The sequence below is a fragment of the Danio rerio genome, chromosome 16 (genome assembly GCF_049306965.1).
Source record: "Danio rerio strain Tuebingen ecotype United States chromosome 16, GRCz12tu, whole genome shotgun sequence".
In the NCBI taxonomy this organism is placed as follows: Eukaryota; Metazoa; Chordata; class Actinopteri; order Cypriniformes; family Danionidae; genus Danio; species Danio rerio.
In genome coordinates this window covers 22025726-22035000 of record NC_133191.1, presented here as the reverse complement: position 1 = coordinate 22035000, position 9275 = coordinate 22025726, and the positions used below count along the sequence as shown (strand labels likewise).

Sequence of the window (9275 nt, the reverse complement as noted above, 5' to 3'; positions counted from 1 at the left end):
GTCCACACATTGTCATAAAAATTGCCATACTTGTGGTGATATAATGAAAACACCAAACTCAGAGCATCACGTCACTAGCTCTATCCCGGACGAGCCCCCAAATATTACGCCCCAAGTCTAGGGGAAAACAATTATGGGCATAAAAAACAAAAAACCATCTTGGGTGATGGATTTCCCGGGAGGAAACAAAGAAACAAAAAAACTTATATAAAAGTTCACCTTCGGTCAACAACCAAACTCGGACACGGATTGTAGAAAAAAAATTGCAATTTAAATGAGCATCTCTTCAGGGTGGCCACAGGCCATAATAACAAACAAACAAATTTGCAAAGTAAATAAACTAAATAACATGTAAGTCTTTAAAGAAAAATACAGGAGGATATCCTTCCTCCCTAAACATAAACAAAGCCAAAAGTAACCAATATAAATAGGTAGGCCACCCCTACAAGCTACAATCTTGGAACTCTCCCCTACCTGCTACCATAGCACCAAAACTAAGCTCCTCGATCTCTGTCGGAAGTTCTGTTTTATAGCTCTTCATGACCAGCAGCCAATCAGAGCCGGACCACATAAAAATGAGAGCCTATGGGATAACAAAAAACAAGAAGACGGGAGAAGAAGGCAGGACAAAGGAAAAGACACAATACAGTGCGCAACAAAAGTAATTAATTAAATGTTACTTATAACAAGCTTACTCATGGGATGTTTCAATTGAGCATTCCGTGTCATTTGCACCATGTGGCAATAAATTGTAAGCAATTTACTCACTTGAATACTTAATTCCACATTTGGTGTGAACCCAGCAAACTTTGGTGCAAACTTGACGTCATCAATTTGACAACTCACGCACAAGCAAAGTTTCACAACACATGCAAATAGAGAAACGTGGTCTGCACAAAGTGCAGTAAACAGAAAGCAGAAAGTTTGTCACTTTTTGGTGTCCCCCGACACATTTTCATTGTGTTCTGCACTTTTTCCAGTACATTTCTGTTTTGCATGAGAATTCGAGTCTATGGGCCCTATCGTACACCCGGCGCAACAAGACACAAGACATGTTTGCCGCGATTTGTTTCTAATTACAGACCAGCGCGACCCTAATTTTCTGATTTTGCATCACATTGTTTAAATAGCAAATCCATTTGCACTACGTTGTGGGCTAATGTGTGTGCCAGTCTTCAAATGAGGCGTGTTAAGGCGCATCGTTGGCGTGTTGCTATTTTTAGGAACTAAAATAGACTGCACGATTGATCAGCTGAAAGCAGATCTAAAGTTCAGTGCAAAGCTGGTTAGTTGTGCACCTTAAACTCTTACACATTACTTTTGTGTAGTGTTATTATTAGCAATATTATTTATTTTATGCATATTTATTTTTGTTATGATAAAAACAGGTTTAGATTTGTCCACCTGTCAGGTTTTGTGGCATAGGACGTGTGTTTGGATATAACCAAAGACTATAAAATACACAAGACATGTTACTCGTATACTTTTGAATGGGGAAAGTGTAACTGTCAATATGGCGAATGAAGCCCCGCCTTCTATTACATGAGCCAATCAGTGATTGCTATAGTGCGAATAAATCTCGCCTTCTAGTATAGGAGCCAATCAGCGAACGATATAGAATGACAACTCTCTGGGGGGGTGCTCGGACTAGATGTGTGTTTGTGTGAGACGAGCATTCAGGAATGACACTAAATAAACAGTTGCTGTTTAATTTTATTGGTTATTTGTAATATGAAATGTATTCGTAAACTTGGCAAGTAGTTTTGGAGAATTTTTTGTTTCCCCATTCAAACAGAATGCCCAAACATACTACCCAAGATGTGTTTTAAAGATGGCCACCGAGTGAAATGATTATTAGAAATAGTTTTGAAACAAATCTTTGTTCTTAACAAACAAAATTAAATATGTAGCCTGATTAATGTCTTCAGTGGATTGGGAACAATACCATTTCCTTTTGAGAGCCGCGCGAATGGCGCTAGCCCAATGGAGCGATTGTTTACAAGTGTAGAGTCCCGTGAAGGAGCTCCGGATGGAAAGTTTTGTTTTGTGTTTACCTCATAGTTAAAGTTCTTGCATGTCCGCCGGTTCCTGCCTCAAAATGAGCGAGTTTGAGCCACTTGTACATCCAGGAAGTGTCCAGGAAAAGCAAACAGCAGCGAAGAAACTCGACACAGAGGAACATTTACACCTCACTGCCAACTAGCGTTTCGGAAGTGTTAATGCAGTCCAACAGAGACAGCGCGCAGAAGTATAAATGCACAGCTACGGGCGTTGCATGCGCCATGGGTTACGCCGGTCACTTGTCGCAGAAGTATAAACCAGGCTTTAAAGGGAAGGGGAGATAAGACTCTGATTGGTTTAATACACATTATGCTCAAAACACACCCACAACTCACCCATGAGTTAGACCATGCGGCAGGGCACAAACTGTATTTTTCCGTCCCTAAAATAGCAAAAGTGATTTCAGATGGCCTTAATGCTTTTGCACCATCTGCTTTAGACTTTGCACCTAGATCGTTCAAATAGAGCCCTATGTGTGTTGTCAGACTGATGAAGATATTTTTATTTCATTTGTTAGTGTTTTTCTATTTGCATGCTCTTTCGTAACTTGCAGTGCATTTGATCTTTCTCTACAACTGTAACATTTAGTCCCCACTATGTGACAAAAACCATGTGCCACTTTCACACACACATACATTCTCGTCGCGCCTGTCTTTGATTAGTGTATTAGGCAGGACGCATGACTTGGCAAATGCGTCGGTGTAGTTTTAAACGCAGAGCCATGTGGCTAAAATAATATTTGTGCTGTGCTCTGCCTCACTCCCCTAATCCCAGTCATCAAGCCGTACCATGAGCTCCATATCAATTAGACCTCCAGCACTCTCAGGGGACGAGGGGAAGGGGGACACTGGAGGGAGGAGAAGAAAAGACGTCTCCACAACAATGATGAAAAAGTAGAGGATTCCAGGCTGCATATTTACAGATTGTACTCTAATGAACCAAAGCTATGTGCTCAGACTTTCAAAAAAGCAGCTAAACATCATTCCCAAATGATGTTTAGCAGAGAAGGAAATTTTCACAGTATGTCTGATAACATTTTTTCTTCTGGAGAAAGTCTTATTTGTTTTATTTCAGGTAGAATAAAAGCAGTTTTTATTTTTATTTTTAAATCCATTTTTGGATTTAACTTTTTTTAAACTTTTTAAAACTTTTTTTCCCCAAACTTTTTTTATTCCGGGACCCACCTAGGCAAGTAATTCAATCTCAAGACCCACCATAATATTTTAATATGGAAAAATAGGTATAAAAATTTTATCCATTTAAAGCAGTCAAAAATATATGGTGTGTGGCTTTTTGGATTTTGCGATTTGATATGCACAAAATGAGGCTCGAAGTGCTTTTTTTGGGATCATGGCTGTAACTGTAATAATTTTTTTGTTGTTGAAAAAGATACATCTTTTTTTATAAGAGAATATGATCAACCTTTGATCAAGCCCCTTGATTATGATCAAGCCCCGTCACATCGCAGTAAATTCCACTGCTAGTGTATATTGTCATAAGAAACTAAATAGCTTTTTGATCGACTACAACAAGCTGGGAAATTGTCAGATAAATATGCCAATGCAATTAACGTTATAGCTAAATAGATCTAATATTTACACATTTGCTTGAGGAAGGAATGATGGGGGTAGTTACATTACTATTACTATTTTCCATAACATCTATGCCCTTCAAAACATTAGGTGATGTTAAAACTAACAGATAGCACTATAGCTATTTATTGATTAGCAATCTGTCAACATTGGGATGTAAAAATATGGGACAACATGTAGCTTTAAATGATAGAATACATAGCAAACATTAGAAAATATTGTCAATAAAATAAAAGGTTTAGCCTATTAAAATTAATGGCCTATACAGAAATAAATAAAGCTTAAAAATCTATTTTATTTTTAATCGTATTTGCATATTGATTAAAGTTACTCAAGTTATTTAGTGAAGAGCAGCAAATGAATATCTCATTGTGTTTTGTTTGATAACAAAGGTGTTCATGTAAGAATGCACAGATCTATAATGAAGCATTGGACTACTCTAGTAACTGCTTGTGCTCATTTAAGAGAAAATTAGTAGTGTTTAAAATAAAATACGGAGCAGGACGGAGGAAAAAAAAAAAAAAAAAACACTTTTTCGAAGGTCCCTTACTGAGAGCTCAGCTCTGCATATATAAGTACACCTCTTGCAAATCTATACAATATCAAATCTATACAATATAACATTTGAGCATTAGATTAGTCAGTACAGAAGCCGAATCGAACAAAATAACTTAAGATAATGAAAAAAAAAGACTAATGCTGAGTACACACCAAGCTCAGAGCATCAAGTCACTAGCTCTATCCCAGACGAGCCCCTAATTATTACGCCCCAAGTCTAGGGGAAAACAACTATGGGCATAATAAACAAAATAAGGTCATGTATGGTGGATTCACAAACAAACAAACAAAATAAAAACGTATACAAAAGATCACCATCGGTTGAAAACCAAACGCTGACACTTACGCTGATTATTGGAAATTTTTTTTTCTGAGGTTGTAATTTATTTTTGCAATATTTAGCTTGAATTTAATTGTATTATTGTCCATTGCTGAGTGTGTTTGGTTACTAAAATATTAATTTAATAAATGTGTAATAAATATGTTATGTTTAAATGCATCAAAATACATTTTGCAGTTTTACTAAATACTTCACTCTGTGTAATTTAACATTTTCATGTGGAGTGAAAACAAATGTCCACACGTTATCATAAGAATTGCAATACCTGAGGGGATGTAATAAAAAAATACTAATGCTGAGTACACACCAAACTCAGAGCATCACGCCACTAGCTCTATCCCAGACGAACCCCCAATTATTACAACCCAAGTTTAGAAAACAACAATGGGCATAATAAACAAAATAAAGTCATGGGTGCATAGTGGATTGCTCAGGGGGAAACAAACAAACCAAAAAAACTTATGCAAAAGATCCCCTTTCGGTCGACAACCAAATGACACTTAGTTGAGAGTAATTGAATAGATGTATTGGAAAATTGAAATATTGTAGGTTGTAGTTTATTTTTGCAATATTTTGCTTGAATTTAATAGTATTATTTTTCTATTTCTGAATATGTTTGGCGACTAAAGTATTATTTTAATAAATATATCAGTTTATAAAATGTTTTGTTTACATACACCAAACTAAATTGCCTATAATCACTGAGAAATGGGTTTAAAGATTTATTTTCTAAATTGGATGAACTCAGTTATTCTGAGCACTGTATCTCTCTCATTCCACTCTTACACACACACAAATAGTGTTTTTAATTAGTTTACATTCACTAAACATGAAAAATATTTTTTTACAAAACTAACTAAATTGATATTTAATAAAAATACAATCTAAAAATACAATATAACCACTGAAACATATGAAATAATATACAGCTATAATCATAAAATAATCTTTAAAATAGGCATGCATTTTGGAAATGTGCAATAGCTGTGTTTTTACAAAACCTGAACCCGAGCATTTGTGTTGGTTTGAAATCCAATTAAAATCTGATTTGCAGTCTGCACAGTCAGATCAGATTTCACGTATTTTGTCATTTGAGAAGTTCACCTTTGCCCCAGAAATTGAACTGTGTGACATTCACTTTACAGTTAATTACAAATGAAGAAACTAAAGAGGCGTTTTAAGTCAAAATGTTGATTATTTGCGTTATGCGTGTTCTAAATGCTCTAAGCGTGTATGCATGCAACACATGTTCAGTTTTATTCATCCTCCTTTTCCACAATAATAACAATATCTCGGCATTGTGCTGATGCTTACATCATTACCATAGCAAACGATACACCAGATATTGACTGCACTGTCCGAAAAAACAGATCACATTTCAGCACTTGCAAAATGGTGGTGCACGTCCTTTAGATTGGATTTGAAAAACAAATCAGATTTGTGTGATATTCAAGATTTTATGCAATTATGAGTTATGGGTGGATGGATAGAGATTTATATATATATATATATATATATATATATATATATATATATATATATATATATATATTTCATCCATCATTTCATTCATTCATTCATTTATTCATTAATTTTCCTTCGGCTTTGTCCCTTTATTCATCAGGGGTCACCACAGCAAAATAATACCGGCAACCTATCCAGCCTATGTTTTACATATCAGATGCCCTTTCAACTGCAACCCAGTACAGAGAAACACTCATACACACTCATTCAGCCAATTTAATTCATTCAGTGTATGTATTTGGACTGTGGGGGAAACCGGAGCACCCGGAGGAAACCCACACCAACATGGGGAGAACATGCTAACTCCACACAGAAATGCCAACTGACCCAGCCAGCACTCAAACCAGGGACCTTCTTGCTGTGAGGTGACACTGCTTACCACTGCGTCACCACGTTGCCCTCCATTTTATTTATTATATTTAATATTTGTTCACTTTATTGTTACACCATGTGACATTTGAGATTATTCTGTTTTTAAACTAAAATAAAATAAACAATATTTTAAACGTTTTCCAAAACCACATACAACTACACTCTATAGGATGTTATTTATTTAACCCAATGGTTAAAAAAATGTGCTGCTTTTTTAGATAATTTTTAACCTTTAAAGGGCTTTTTATTTAATTTTGAATGTCAACAGTCAGCTAATTTAACTGACACAGTTGTATTAATATGCTTATCTAATGTTGTTTTGCCGTTATAAAGTTTATTTGGGCTCTAACGCAATAATATTGCTGTATTTTTTTTTAATCAAATGACCTCTCATGTCAGGTTTTATATATGTTTTTATACAGCACTCTTATGATACGATGATACAAATGCGTGATTTATAGCTGATCTATATAACTACTGCACTCATTATGATAGATCTATCTATCTATCTATCTATCTATCTATCTATCTATCTATCTATCTATCTATCTATCTATCTATCTATCTATCTATCTATCTATCTATCTATCTATCTATCTATCTATCTATCTATCTATCTATCTATCTATCTATCTATCTATCTATCTATCTATCTATCTATCTATCTATCTATCTATCTATCTACTGCGCCGCTATATATAAGACTGTTTTTCTTTTCTTAGAATGGCTTAACTTGAAGTGCTGTAAAAAAAAAAAAAAAAAAAAAAAAATTGGGTAATTTTTTTAAGCTATATGACAACGACGCCCAACAGTGGATCTAACTTATAAATTTCAAATTTAGAACTTTCCTTATAATTGATACTTTTGTTGTTTGAAACGATTTAATTGATGTTGCAGTATTATTAGCTTTAAAACAGAACTTATAAATGACACCTTAAACGTACTTTCCAACAACTCATATTCCAACAGCTTTCATTTATTCCATTATTTTTTGCTGAATATTATTAAAAACAAAACTAATATTGTATTATTATTATTCCCAAAATATACAGATACATCAGAATTATGCAGCTACTAACTAACAATGTTTATATACTATACTATACTATACTATACTATACTATACTATACTATACCATGCTATACTACGGCTGTCTTATCTGCCTCTGAGGTAACTTACTTGAATTGTCTACATCACTGCTCTTATCAAATGTCCAATGTGCATCATTCTCAGAGTCAATAAAACCCGTCTCATTCTCACATCTGCAGGAAGAACCCATTCTGTGCTTTTCTTCTTTCACTTACCATAGAGCATGGTGGTCCTAACCAATCCACTGTTCCATGTATTTATATACCTAATTAAAAAGTATTGTCATTAAAATTTTATCCATAGTGCAAATGCCATTAACATACAACTAATTAACATTATATTACTAGCATTCATGTTGTTGTTGTTACAACTTAAATATCACAGCTGACCTTGCTAGTTAGCTAACAAGCACATTCCATATTTGCAGTGTTGCCATTTGGCAACACATACATTTGATCGATTTACAAAATTTGAAGTTGATAAAAATCTTTTTTGAGTAGTGAATATGTCATCATAACTTACTGGAGGTGATGTATCAGATTTTTTGTGGATGTTTGTCTGACGTGAGTTGATTCTTTGTTTTTATTGACGTTTTCATTTGCATTCAGCAACTATTTACAATAAATGCCAGTCTTTCAGAGATCACACCACAGAAAATCACTGCACATCATGTGACTTAACCAAAGCACATCACTGGCCAAACTAAGGTCTTCAAAAAAAAAAAAAGAATGCTAGTCTTAAAGAAACAGTAGCAGGGAAATTAACTTAAATATCATGTTGCCATATTAACAGATAAAAACAGTTTCTCTACCTCCTGTGGGTTTTTTTTTTTTTTTTTGGAGGAAATGATACACATATTAAAGATATTCAACTGTCATTCTTGCCTTTAATAAAAACATTGTCACAATTCTTTTGAAATAAATATTTCTTTTCCATATTTTGGACATTTCTCTTTAGTAACTATTTATCTTTGTTATTCATTCTCTTCTATCACAAATATGGATCAGGGCTCCTGGATTCAATCCCATGATGGGATTCTACAAGCCCTGGTTGCGCTGTTCAGTCTAGACTGTAATATTCATCGTGGGTTTGATAAAGTACAAGATAATGAGTTACAATGTGGTTTCAGCAGTGGCTAGGAATCATCATCTTCACCACAAGCTCAATAATAGGTGTGTGTGATTTCTCTGTGGAGTGTATTTGAGGGAAAGAGGCTGAGAGGTAGTGAGTGAAGGAACGCATGTGCACCTTTGTTAGCAAGTGAGCCACTGACAGAAGGGCCTGCATGTAAAAGAATGCTGCGTGAGTGAGAAACCCAAAGCTGATCCCAGAAATCTGATCTGCCACTCTGACAAGGGTAAATAATGAAACGGACAGAATCACAGCCTGAGTGGAGAAAGACACAGCATGCAGCTACACATGGATCCCCATCCACATGGTCCCGTCAGAAATTTTTACATAGCTTTTTGGGGTTTGTTTAATTTGCATAGGGATTTTATTGTGTATTTTGAGTTTGCAAAGACACTGAGTCGTTGTCACGAGGAATGCATGATGTTATGCAGATCGGACATTAATGAGTGTAGTTTTATATCCTATATCTTTTTAGGGTGGGTTCAATCTGACATTAATACGCATAGTTTTTTATTCTATTTGTCTTAAAATGGGCAACATGGTGGCACAGTGGGTAGCACAATCGCCTCACAGCAAGAAAGTCACTGCTTCGAGCCTCGGCTTGGTC

At 35.1% G+C, this 9275-nt stretch overlaps 1 protein-coding gene and 1 long non-coding RNA gene across 3 annotated transcripts in view; one reads left to right on the top strand and one right to left on the bottom strand.

Annotated features, from left to right (window-relative positions):
• The window catches only part of LOC110437981 (uncharacterized), an 11575-nt gene extending 9437 nt beyond the window's left edge, over nucleotides 1–2138 (bottom strand). Inside the window, exons 1-2 of one of the 2 annotated variants that reach the window (XR_011006693.2) lie at nucleotides 2055–2138; nucleotides 475–583 (exon numbers count right to left, since the gene is read on the bottom strand). This is a non-coding gene — a long non-coding RNA (uncharacterized lncRNA). The remainder of the gene's footprint in view (nucleotides 1–474; nucleotides 584–2054) is intronic. The other variant, XR_002455769.3, reaches the window with a different exon arrangement.
• The window catches only part of creb5b (cAMP responsive element binding protein 5b), a 180570-nt gene that overhangs the window by 21687 nt on the left and 149608 nt on the right, over nucleotides 1–9275 (top strand). The gene's annotated exons all lie outside the window — the stretch shown is intronic.